Genomic DNA, 13,933 nt, shown 5'->3' with positions numbered 1-13,933 from the left:
GGTGACATTTTTCACTATGACTTCCAGAAACACCACAACTTCTCATTTTTGTTTGGTAAAAGCAAATTACTTGGTATTTGAACACAAATTATTTTGTGGTTTTGGTAAAAGTCATTGCTATACCTTCATAACTTAAGCCACAAAGGATAACAATATTGTCTTGAATAACCTTGCAGTTATACAAAATGTTTGAAAATGAAAAGCAACCCAAAACATTTTACAGTGCAACAAAATCAAACAAGTAGTTTGGTAGTTGGTACCAAGAATAGTTAAATGAGAAGGTTTTAAGGAGAGTCAATAAAGAACGAATGATAAATCAAAGCAAAATACTACAGCAGCTGAAAATCAAAAATAAAATCTAAATGCTGGAGAGCTTCAGCAGGTCTAGCTTTCGGAGCATTACTCCTTCATCAGGTAGCAGGGGAGCAGGACCATAAGACAGCATTTATAGCAAAAGATTACAGTGTCATACAACTGAAATGATATATTGAACGAATGATATATTGTTTGCTTAATATATAATTTCAGTTGCATGACACTGTAATCTTTTTCTATAAATTCTGTGTCTTATGATCCTGCTCCACAGCTACCTGATGGAGAAGAACTCTGAAAGCTAGTGCTTCCAAATAAATTCATTGAACCATAATCTGGTGTTGTGCAATTTCTAACTTTGTCCATCCCAGTCCAATACGAGCTCATCCACATTATCAGCAGGTCTGACAGAATCAATGGAAAGAAAAACAGAGTTAACATTTCTTCAGAATGTAGGACATGAAGAGAGGAGCTGGGCACAGAAGACAATGGGGGAGGGAAAACAGAGACAAGAATTTAATTAAGTTGGCTGTACAGTTGGTTTACAGATGGCTGTAAATTTTGCCACTGATGGAACAACTTGATGTTTTTATTTCAGATCTCCAGCATCCAGAGTATTTTGCTTTTATATTTAACATTTTTTATATTCATTTATGGGATGTGGGCATATTAGCCAGGCCAGCATCTATTTCCCAACCCTTATTGCCCAAAGGGTAGTTAAGTGTCAACCGTATTGCTGTAGATCTGAATCACATATAGGCCAGACCAGGTAAGAAATGGCAATTTCCTTTCCCGAAAGACATTTGTGAACCAGTTAGATTTTTTTCTGACAATAATGGTCATCATTCGACTCCTAATTCCAGTTGTTTATTGAATTCAGATTCCACCATCTATCATGATTCCTGAAGGGCTCATGCCCGAAACGTCGATTCTCCTGCTCCTTGGATGCTGCCTGACCTGCTGCGCTTTTCCAGCAACACATTTTCAGCTCTGATCTCCAGCATCCGCAGTCTTCACTTTCTCCTCCACCAACTATCATGGCAGGATTCGAAGCCTGGTTCCCAGAACATTAGATTAGATTCCCGACAGCGTGGAAACAGGCCCTTCATCCCAACAAGTCCACACCGACCCTCCGAGGAATAGCCCACCCAGACCCATTATCAGGGCCTTTGGATAATAATCTAGTTTAATATCACCAGGCCATCAGGTCACCTGAATATATTTGAGTATTACATTTATTCTTCATCTTCCCCCAAGTTCCTGAATCTATACATTATTTATATTTCCTATTTCCTACATGCGCCAGACATCAGCATTGTGGATATTTTGCCATTCTCTCTGATCTTGGAAATCAAGAAATCTCTGCCATCCAGTTTTTCACCTGCACTCAATAAATCAGTGTTCAAGTCATCACTGAATGTCAGCTCTATCCATCACGTATATATACATAGCTTGACATATAGTTCAAATTCTTTTTAATTTCTTAAAAGGGACTAGTCTTAAATTTTTGGTTATGCATTAGTCCCATCTTCTATATCTTTGGACAGCCAGTGCCCGCTAGCACATCACCTTCACTTCTTGCACCTCGAACCCACCCCTCCAAATACACAAGGATAAAACGCTCTTGAATCCTCACCTTCTACCCCACTAATCTCTGAATACAGCACATTATCCTCTGCCATTTTCACCACCAGACTTCAACACCAGAGATATATTTCCCTCCCCATCCCTATCTGCATTCCGCAGAGACCATTCCCTGCACAGTTCCGTCGTTAGGTCCATGCACCCTAACAACACACCCTCCACACCTGGCACTTTCCCTTACCATTGCAAGAGGTGTAAAACCTGTACCTACACCTACTCCCTCACTTCCATCCAAGGCCCCAAAGGATCTTTCCACATCTGGCTGAGAGTTTCCTCCACCACTTTAGCCACTGTGTCTGTTGCTCTCGATGCAGTCTCGTCTACATCAGCGAGACAGGGCGCCAACTCGCAGAACATTTCAGGGAACATCTCTAGGACACTCACACCAAACAACCCCACTGCCCTGTGGCCAACCATTTCAACTCCCCCTCCCACTCCCACTCCCACTCCCACTCCCACTCCCCCAAGGACTCCCTGGGCCTCCTCTACCACCAAATCCAAGACATCCAATAACCGGACAAAGAACACCTCACCTTCCGCCTTGGAACCCTTCAACTACAAGGCATCAACATTAACTTCATCAGTTTCCAAATCTCTCCTTCCCACCCACCTCTTCCCAGATCCAACCCTCCAACTGGGCACTGCCCTTTTGACTGTCCTACCTGTCTACCTTCCTTCCCACCTATCTGCTCCACTCTCCCACCAACCTAAATCCACCTATCACCTTCCCAGCTACTTTCCCCCAGCCCTACCCCCACCCCCACCCTCCTATTTATCTCTCATCCCCATAGCCCCTAAATTCCTAATGAAGGACTTATGCCCAAAATATCGACTGTCCGTCCTACTCCACAGATCCTGTCTGACCTGCTGTGCTTTTCCAGCACCACACTTTTCAACTCTGACTTTCCAGTATTGCAGTCCTCACTTTCACTGAGTGCAAAGGGGCAGGCAAGACTCAGGATTCAGCTTCTGAACCTTGTAAAGGCGTAAATTAACTGGAGCAAGGAAGCAAGCCATGGAAGGGGTGTTGAACCCAACTGTCTGTCTCACTTCAGTGGTTATGTCCACACCCTGGTATCTTTTAAGAGGGAGCATGAGATGTTTGCTGGCACACTTCAAGCCGTGACTGATAGGCACTGAGAAGACTGAAGTACATCAACAGCCCCTTCAGAACAATATTAAATATTAATTTCTCAAGTTTCATTTGAATTTTTTTTAAATTTTGTTAAATTTCCCCATAGGGACTATTCATTCTAATTCAGTTTAATTTGGCTGATTTATATTTTAAAATAGGATGCCAGTTCCTTTTTCAGATTGCCTTCCTAAACTTTTGAATATCCAATCCATTCCATTGAGGGATTCATACCATGGAAACTAAGGTATCCTTGTTTCTCCTTATAATGCCACTCTCCATCTCCAAAAGATATGATCTTAGTTGCTAAGTACTTTACTCTGGGATTGTCTCTTCACAGTTAGCTTGCTTGTGTGCAACTCAACCAGGCTCCTTCAACAGCACCTTTGAAACATGTGATCACATCATCTAGCAGGACATGGGCAACAGATAAGTGGGAACACTACCACTCACAAATTCCCTCCATGCCACTCACCATTCTGACTTCGAAAAATATTGTCATTCCTTCAGCATCACTGGGTCAAAATCTTGGAACTCCCTCCATAACAGCATTATGGGTCTACCAACACCAAATAGATTGCAATGGTTTAAGCAGGCAAACAAATCTTCGCAAGAGCACTTAAGGATAGGCAGTAAATACAAGCTTTGCTAGCAACATCCAATTGTACTTGAATGAATAATACAACTCAAAGCATTCCTGTACTCAATGAAACATCTGCCCGTGTTGTGCTACTTTTCAGCTTGCTGTGGACTCTCACATTCTCAAAGGATTCTAGCAAAAGTAGAGACTTTTCCGTGGTTTTTCTTTGCTGGTGTTCCTTCTTGCACTGTTCCATTTCACAGTCATTTTCTTCACAAAAGGTTTTCAACTGCTAAGTATAACAACTCAAATTCCAAATGGGAAGGAACATCATTTATCATTAAACGTAGTCAGAATGTTTTTGTGTGAAGAAAAATCATGCTTCACAAATTTGATTGAGTTTTTTTTTAGGAGATTACCAAAAACGTTGATGATGGTACAGCAGTCGACATTGTTTATTTGGATTTTAGTAACGCCTTTGACAAGCTTCCGTATGGTAGACTAATTAGTAGTTAGGTCATGTGGGATTCAGGGTGAGCTTGCCAATTGGATACATAATTGGCTTAAAATTATCAACCACCAATAGTAAATCACCCATGCAGCCAATTAGAAATTTGCAAATTCTAAAAACAGTTTGGGCACCAATACCCTGGAGTTGTTCAGAGAGAGGTGGACGCTGCAGGGAGTGGAGTGCATTATTTCCCCCTCCAACTCTATTTTGATTAAATCCTTGCCCTCCCCTTCACTGTTTGATCACACGGCATTGCCCTTTGATGTGAAGGGCACTGCTTGTCACTGGCCACTCGGGTGTCTCCTTTCTTCTTGGTGGTGGAAACCAAATAAAGATTCGTGCACCTTGTGTCTTTCACTGTGTCTCACATCTGCACACACACAAAATGGGTGCTGGGGAAAATAAGCACAACTGCAGTTAGGTGGTAGTGTGGGGTTTTAAAAAAAAGAGAAAAAAACAAAAAAAAAACAAGAGTTTAAAAAAACAAAAAAAAAAGGTTTGGGTTTGTTTTCTTTTAAATCCGCAAGTGATCTTACACACAACTGAACAGCTTTCCTACCACCAAATAATGGTAACTTTTAGGTGTTTGTTTTTAACCATTACCACTACCAATAAATCACCTACGTAGCCATTAGATAATTTTAGGCTAAGGCAAAAGTGAGTACTGCAGATGCTGGAGATTAGAATCAAGATTAGAGTGGTGCTGGAAAAACACAGCAGGTCAGGCAGCATCCAAAGTGCAGAAAAATCGACATTTCAGGCAAAAGCCCTTCATCATGAATCTTAGCTTCGTTCTCATGAAGAGCTTTTGCCCGAAATGTCGATTTTCCTGCTCCTCGGATGCTGCCTGATCTGCTGTGCTTTTCCGGCACCACTCTAATCTTAATTTTAGTCTAAGCCCATTACAGGCAATGCAAACCATCAGAAGACAGGGAGAGGGAGGGAGAGCAGGAAGGGACCTGGGTGTACTTTATACATAAATATTTTCAAACAACCTGTTATGGGGTGTTCTTACACATGTCTGGAGCAGGTGGGACTTGAACATGGGCCTCTTGGCTCAGAGGAATGAACACTACCACAGACAAGAGTCTGTCTTGGAGCAAAAACAGGAAGTTGCTGGAAAAGCTCAGCAGATCTGGCAGCATCTGTGGAAAAAGAAACAGAGTTAGCATTTCAGATCCAAAAATATTGATCAGAACTGATTGTAGCTGGGTAGAGTTTAGTATATATGCCAAAGATTGGGTGGGGGAAGAGGGGAGGAATAAACAATAGATGAAGATGAAGACTAGACTTCAGAGAACTAAAGTTAGGCAGACACAGAACTGTGTAAAAGGTCAGCATGGGAGAATAAATAGCTGCTGATGGGGACTATTACTGGCTGTGGTAGCAACCCAGGTGACGACAAGGCCTGATGTATGGATGTTGGGGTAGCAACATGAGAGAAAATGCTCAAGCCCAAAAATTGTTGAACTTGATTTTGATTTCAGAAGGCTACAGGATTCCCAAGCAGAAAATGAAATGCTGTTAATGTTGGTTGCACTGAGCTTCCCTGAAGCACTGCAAAAGCCAAAGACAGATGTTGGTCAGGGAACAAGGTGGTGTTTTGAACTGGCAGGTATCTAGAAGTTCAGTGTCACCACAGCCAGTGGTGGTGCTGGCTCGAAGGGCAGATTGGCCTACTCCTGCACCTATTGTCTATTTCTACCAGCAGAACATAAGTGCTCTGCAAAATGGTCACCCAGTCTCTGCTTCTTTTGGGCTCATGAAGGGCAGGTCATGTTTAACTAATCTTTCTTCAAAGTCAAAGTCAAAGAGTCATATGGCATGGAAACAGACCCTTTCGTATTCTATGAAGACATTACGAGCACAGTAGACAACAGGGACCCAGTAGTTGTGGTATACCTAGATTTCCAAAAGGCCTTTGACAAGGTGCCACATATGAGGCTGCTACATAAGCTAAAGATGCTTGGCGTTACGGGTAAAGTATTAGCATGGATAGATAATTGGTTGACTAACATGAAACAAAGGGTAGGATTAAATGAATGCCATTCTGGCTGGTAATCACTATCTCCTCTCCTGCTCTTTTGATGCTGCCTGACCTGCTGCGCTTTTCCAGCAACGCATTTTTTCAGCTCTGATCTCCAGCATCTGCAGTCCTCACTTTCTCCTAATCACTACCTAGTGGTGTGCCTCAGGGATCAGTGTTGGGACCACAATTATTCACAATTTATATAGATGGTTTGGAGTTGGGGACCACATGTAGTGTATCAAAGTTTGCTGATGACACTAGAATGAGTGACAGAGCAAAGTGCACAGAGGATTGTGAAATTTTGCAGAGGAACAGATACATTGAGTGTGTGGGCAAAGGTCTGGCAGATGAAACACAATATTAATAAATATGAAGTCGGAGATCCAAGATGGCGGCGACTCAGCAAGTCTGAGTTTACAGTGCTCTTCCCAAAACCTGGGTAAAGTGAGTTACTCACCCCCACCACACTTACCAAACCACCCAAAAAAATTTTCTAACCTTAATTAGCTGTTTACTATTATATTTAAGCAGTTTAATATTAAGTGGATAATGAGTAAACCAAAGGGATCCCTCAGCTCTCAGAAAACAAAGACCCCTCCCCCACCCTCCTCTCCTCCTCCGGCTGCAGCTGATGTAAAAACAGGCCTTATAGAGATGATTGCCAGGCTGGAAACGACACTCGTCAATTTCATCGCAGAATCCAGACAGAGATGGAACTCATTCGAAGAAAAGCTACAAAAGTACAGCTAGGCTCTCGAGGAATTACAGGGCCGAGTGGAGGGGGCGGAGCTAAAGGCCACGACCTCCGAGGCTGCAGCACAAACAGCTGCAGAACAGGTGCGAGCTCTGGAGCAGAGAGTCCGGGCCTTTGAAATCTACATGGATGACCTGGATAATAGAAATCGGAGAAAGAATATCCGTCTTCTGGGCCTCCCTGAACAAGAAGAGAAGGGACAGTTAGCAGTATTTCTGGAGCGATGGTTGCCCCAGCTTTTAAACCTGGGGGCTGAAACTGACCGGGTAAGGGTGGAGTGGGCCTACCGGGTCGCAGTACGCGGATCTGGCCCAAACCAGCGCCCACGCCCGGTCCTGTTCCGGCTGCAGAGTTATAGGGAGAGGCAGATACTCCTGGACGCCTCCAGAAAGCTTGGAAAGGATCCTAAAGCTATGATTCATGAAGGATCCAAGATTATGTTATTTCAGGACTTCTCCCCGGCTTTGGCACGAAGGAGGAAGGCGTTTGATGAGGTGAAGAAATGTCTAAGGAACTTAAATATTCAATACACCTTACGCTACCCAGCGACGTTATGCTTTAACCACGAAGGATCCGAGTATAATTTTAGATCACCAGAAGAGGCTAAGGAACTTTTAGACTCGTTTAAATAAATCGTAACAGACAATTTATGTTGGCTTGCCTCTTCCACACTCCGTGGGGAGAAATGGATACTTTACTTTACTTTTGCTTCTGGGAGCAGGGTTGTCTTCCCTTGCTATTTTATGTTATTATACTTAACTGTAATTTGTTGGAGTTGTAATTTTATAGTTATGTGTGTTTGTACGTGGCATTGATGCTATCAGATATACTCAGGTATGGGTGGGGAGGGGTGGGGGTGGGGCGCTCACTGTTAACTCTAGCTCGGTATTATATCTAAATCCTATTAAGGAGCGCCCGGGTCAAGGGTGGGACACTGTTTGGGAGAGGATATGGTGGACCTTTAGAAAGGAAGTAAGGCCCCCTGAGAATAAGGGGGAGGATCTCCATTCAAACATGTTTTTTTTTTGTTCTTATTGTTTGGAAATAGTTTCCTTTTTATTATACTGTTATGAGTGTATTAGAGAACATTTTTTCTTGTTTGAAGGATGTAAGTGACTCAACTATACACTCTGGATAATTGTGGATTAGATTAGTAGTTAACTGAGTTTCATTGTTTTTCTTTCTTCTTTAGTATCATTCCTTTGAATTTTGATGATTATATATTTAAGATCTATTTTTATATTAATGTTTGTGCTTGAAAGTTCTGTTTATTTTTGTAAATCTGTCAAAATATTAAATTTCTAATAAAAATATCTTTAAAAAAATAAATAAATATGAAGTCACCCATTTTGTTAAGAGTAACAGTAAAAAGGACTATTACTTGAATGGTTAAAAAGTAGCAGCAGACTGCTACACAGAGGGACCTGGGTGTCCTGTGCATAAATCACAGAAGGTTGGTCTGCAAGTACAACAAGTAATTAGGAAGGCAAATGGAATTTTATCCTTCATTACTAAAGGGATTGAGTCTAAAAGCAAAGAGGTTATGTTGCAGCTGTACAGGGTGCAGGTGAGGCCACACCTGGAGTACTGTGTGCAGTTTTGATCTCCATACTTGCGAAAGGATGTCCTGGCACTGGAGGGGGTGCAGAGGAGGCTCTTTAGGTTGATTCCTGAGTAGAGGAGGTTGGTTTCTGAGGAGAGACTGAGTAGACTAGGATTATGTTCATTGGAATTTAGAAGAATGCGGGGAGATCTTATAGAAATACATTATGAAGGGAATACATAAGATAGACGGAGAGAGGATGCTTCCACTGGCAGGCGAAACTAGGACAAGAGGGCATAGCCTCAAAGTTAGGGGAAGTAGATTTAGGACTGCATTGAGAAGGAACTTCTTCACCCAGAGGGTCATAAATCTATGGAATTCCCTGCCCAGTGAATGAATTGACACTAGATCAGTCAATGTTTTTAAAGCTAAGATTGATACATTTTTGAACAATGAAGGAATTAAGGGTTACCGTGAGAGGGCAGGTAATTGGTGTTCAGGCCACAAAAAGATTAGCCATGATCTTATTGAACTCAAAGGTCCAGATGGCCTACTCCGGTTCCTAGTCTTTATGTTCTCCCCAATGGAGAGAATTCTCAACTCAATGTTGAGTTCAATCATTTTAGAGCTTGAGCACTTTCTCCCATGTCCTTACCCAACCCCCACATACCCTTGTCATCACATGGGGTTGGTACCACAAATAACTCTCTGTCAACCACTAATGGCCCCCTTGAGTAAATATTCATTCTTCCAAGTTGACCTTTACACATTACCTTATCTGCCCAAATGTTGTTTTCTCTCTCTGAGCATCATCTCCACCTAACATTTTCTCTTCCCCCCTCACTTCACACACCCCACCATCAGTACGTATAGCAACCTTTTCCCAGCTACAGCCAGATCAGAAGAAGGGTCTCTGGACACAAAATGTTAACTTTGTTTTTCTCTTCACAGATATTGCCAGACATGTTGAGTTTTTCCAGCAATTTGTTTTTGTTTTAGATTTAGACCATTCACAGTTCTTTGGGTATTTTTTAAATTTTGAGTCCCTCCTGAGTTTGCTTTCTAAAGGGCTTTTTTTCATACATCCAAAAGAGCTTTTTGTTTTAAATATTCAGAAGTGCTCTTACACATAATCAAACAGCTTTCCCAAAACCAAATCACTCATTTGTTCTGGTTTTTAATTATTAATCACCACACAGTCAAATAGCAACGTACACGCAAAGCCCATTATGGGGAACGCACACCATCAAAAGTGAATGCAAGTTATCAAAAGAGCTCATAATCAATAAGCTCCATAGGGAAATTAATGAATGATTCCCCACGGGCCTTAAAGGGGTTATCGCACTGGGTTTTTTTCTTTCTCCAGTTGCTTAGTTCTGTTCTGCTAGATTTTGTCCTCAGTGCTGCTCCTGTTATTTTCTTCCTGCTGCTGGGTCAGTCACTTCCTGTCACTATCTGCCATCATGGTGGTCTGTCTTGGAAGACATTAGGTGTCCTGGGTGAGGATCCAGAGAGACTGCCAATTCGAAGCATTTAGTTTAGATTTCCTTCTAATTAAGTATTCTGCTATTTAAACTATTAAGCCTGGCATGTGGCTGCATACAAAATAATCTCTCCCCAGAATCTGCTGTTAAGTGATCTATAACATTACTCATTGGCCATTTACAGATTTCAGTATTAACCCTTTACATTCCAAGGACTCGATACAGTAGATGGAAATAAACTGTTTCAATTGTGAAGGATCAAGAAAACGGAGCCATTGTTTCAAGATAACTGGTAAAGGAGGCAAAGGCAACATGTGTAAAAACATTTTATGCAAAAAAATCTCGCCAGATTTGAAATTATCCTTTAGGAATGAGTTGGGTGGATGTGCAGGAAAATCTCCAACAGATTTTAAATGATCCTAAGGGCCTTGGACGGGGGTGAGGGGGGAGGTACATGTTTCACACGTCATGTGGCAGCAGGGGAAGATGCCGGTAGTGAGTGGGTTTGTGGAGGGCGAGGACCTAACAAGGGTATCACAGAGAGAATGCAGATAGAAGTGGGGAGGGAAATATATTTTTGTTAGTGGAGTCTGACTGTAGGTGGCAAAAATGGCGGAGGAAAATGTGCTGTATCCGGAGTCTACTGGGGTGTAAGGCGAGTACTGGGGTGTTCTATTCTTGTTGCGGTCAGAGGGATGGGGTCTGAGGATGGAGGTGCAGGAAGTGGAGGAGATGTGATGAAACTCATTGTAGATCATATGGGAGGGAAAATTGTGGTCCTTGAAATAGGAAGAGATCTGGGATGTCCTGGAGTGGAATTGCTCCTCTTGGAAGCAGATATGGCATTGGAAGTAAGGGATTGTATTTTTACGGAGGGGGGGGGTGGTGTAGTCCAGACAGACATGGGAATCAGTAGGTTGAAAATAGATGTCCGTGAGAAGTCCAGAAAGGGGGGGGGAGGTGTCGGAGATAACCCATGTGTATTTGCAGTCAGGGTGGAAGCGTTAGTGAAGTTGATGAACTGTTAATCTACATCATCCTACAGGATCATTTCAAATCCGGTGGAGATTTTCCTGCACATCCACCCACCTCATGTACTACATCTGCCGCTCTTGATGTGGTCTCCTCTATATCGGACAGACAGGACATAAACTCGCGGAGCAGATCTGGGAACATCTGTGGTCCCCACGTAACAAACAACCCCACTGCCCTGAGCCCAACCATTTCAACTTCCCCTCAAACTCCCCCAAATCCTGGGCCGTCTCCACCACCATATCAAAGCCACCCATCTTCCTCCTCAGGACCCGACAACCATGCGCCATCAATGTTGACCAGTTTCCAAATCTCTCCAACCCTCACCTCATCCCAGATCTAACCCTCCACTTGGCACCACCCTCTTGATCTGTCCTACCTGTCCATCTTCCTTCCCACCTATCCACTCCACCCTACCCACTGACCTATCACAATTACCTCCCATCTACATCTACCTATCGCCAGCCCCACCCCCACCCCTTATTTATCTCTCAGCCCCCTTCCTCCTCCACATTCCTGATGAAGGGCTTATGCCTGAGACATCGACTCTAGTGCTCCTTGGATGCTGCCTGACCTGCTGTGCTTTCCAGCACCACACTTCTTGACTTTCCACAGATACTGCCACACCCACTGAGTTTCTCTAGCAATTTCTGCTTTTATTTCAAATTTCCAGCATTTGCAGTTTTATTTTAAGCAGCAAGTTGTTAGGGTTTGGAATGCAGTGCTGGAGTGCGTGGCAGAGGCAGGTTCAATTAAAATATTCAAAAAGGAATTGGATCAATACCTGAAAAGGTAAATTATACAGCACAATGGGGAAAAATCAGAGCTTGGGTACAGTAAGGATACAATGTGCTGCCTGGCCTCCTCTGTTTATGATGGATGAGATTGAAAGAGGTGAAGACAAGGCTGACCTAAGCTCTGCCATTCTCTGGAGTTAGGTGGAATGGTTATGCAGATACTGGAGGTTAGAGTCAAGATTAGAGTGGTGCTGGAAAAGCACAGCAGGTCAGGCAGCATCCGAGGAGCAGGAAAATCAACATTTCGGGCAAAAGCCTTACTCTAATTTTGACTCCATCCTCAGAGTTAAACATCGTACTCACAAGAACTAATATCAGCTGAGAAACCAAAATGAAAACTGCATTCTAGATTTATATGCCAGCAGGGAAACAACCTGCTAATATTAGTCAAATGATGATGATTGTTTTACAACTCAGAACAGCTTAAACAGTAATCGCACAACTCTGATACAACATAACGTAACAAAACCACGTTAGTTGTTTCATAAGCATTATCATTTCCATCTACTCCCACTTCACATGCACAGAATTGTGGCTGATGACCACAACCACAATTCTATCAAGTCTACTGTTGCCATCCATATTAAATCAACTACAAGGGCAGAAAATGCTGATAGTAAATATATGTCAACAAAAAGAAGACAACATCCAGCTTTCTGTTCCTGACCAGGTATTTGCAAGGAAAATACAACTTCATCTTTTCTGTTCTTAATGTAAACCTAGAACATAGAACATAGAACATAGAAGGATACAGCGCAGTACAGGCCCTTCGGCCCTCGATGTTGCGCCGACCGAGTCCTACCTAACCTATACTAGCCCAATAACTTCCAAATGCCTATCCAATGCCCGCTTAAATGACCATAAAGAAGGAGAGTTCACCACTGATACGGGCAGGGCATTCCATGAACTCACAACCCGCTGTGTGAAGAATCTACCCCTAACATCTGTCCTATACCTACCACCCCTTAATTTAAAGCTGTGTCCCCTAGTAATACCTGACTCCATTAGCGGTAAAAACCTGTACATCATTTCAGCATTCTTTATTCATATTTCAGATTCTATCACGGTTCAGATCTTCATATTGACCCCAATGCATGGTAGACGAAAGCCCAGTATCAGTATCAGTGATTCCTCAATGTCTCACATGAAACAATTACCACCCGTGCGTTACCTGGATACGTACATACTACCCCCCCACTGACCCCTCTAGCCTCCCAGATGCCCCCCCACTGACCCCTCTACCCCCGAGATGCCCACAGACCCCTCTGCCCCTCGAGACGCCCACAGACCCTTCTGCCCACCCAGACGCCTACAGACCCCTCTGACTCCAAGATACCCACAGATCATCTGCCCCAAGAGACGCCCAGACCCCTCAGCCCCCGAGATGCCCACTGATCCTTCTGCCCTCAAAGATGCCCACTGATCCTTCTGCCCGCCGAGATGCCCACAGACCCCTCTGCCCTCGAGGCGCCCAGACCCTGTTGCCCGCCCCCGAGATACCTACAGACCCCTCTGCTCCCCAAGATGCCCAGAACCCTCTGCCCCCTAATGACCTCAGATCCCGTGGTGATATTTTACGGTTCAGTCGCTTCCGGTCTTACTTTGGTTGCGGTTGTGGTCGAGTCGACCAGCAGCCAGAGACCAAGACCCGACTCCGCTCTGTCTCTCGGTTTGGCCTTTCCCGCGGTTTCCGCTTCTGGAAAATCCTGCGTCTTCCCCGCGGCCGCGGCTCCAACATGGCGCCCGGAGCACGTGACCACGCCTGTCAATCACATCGGTGGCAGCTCGCGCCAGAGAGGTCATCCCAGGGTCAACTCTCAACTCAGGGGTCAGCACAAGGTTGGTACAAGGTCACCCCACAACCCAGGGTCACGTCCACAAAATAGGATAAACCCAAGGGTCATCACAGGGTCAACCTACAACACAGCATCATCCTTGTGCCAACTCAGGATCAGTCCACTACCCATGATCAACCTAGGGCTCAGCACAGGGTCAACCATCATAGATAGCAAGAGGCTGGAAGAACACAGCAAGCCAAGCAGCATCAGGAGGTGGAGAAGTCGATGTTTCGGGTGTATCCCTTCTTCAGGACGGGGGGTGGGAATTGGGGAGCTG

The 13,933-nt window shown here is 43.8% G+C and overlaps 1 protein-coding gene across 8 annotated transcripts in view; it reads right to left on the bottom strand.

The window, feature by feature from the left end:
- The window catches only part of LOC132819922 (utrophin-like), a 751,240-nt gene extending 737,683 nt beyond the window's left edge, over window positions 1-13,557 (bottom strand). For all 8 annotated transcript variants that reach the window (XM_060831897.1, XM_060831902.1, XM_060831903.1 and 5 more), the window contains exon 1: window positions 13,420-13,557. The gene's annotated coding sequence lies outside the window, so the exon portion shown is untranslated. The remainder of the gene's footprint in view (window positions 1-13,419) is intronic.
- Window positions 13,558-13,933: the final 376 nt, after the last annotated feature.

This window comes from Hemiscyllium ocellatum, chromosome 10 (genome assembly GCF_020745735.1).
Source record: "Hemiscyllium ocellatum isolate sHemOce1 chromosome 10, sHemOce1.pat.X.cur, whole genome shotgun sequence".
NCBI lineage: Eukaryota > Metazoa > Chordata > Chondrichthyes > Orectolobiformes > Hemiscylliidae > Hemiscyllium > Hemiscyllium ocellatum.
Note: the sequence above shows the minus strand (reverse complement) of the source record. Positions and strands in the feature narration are given on the sequence as shown.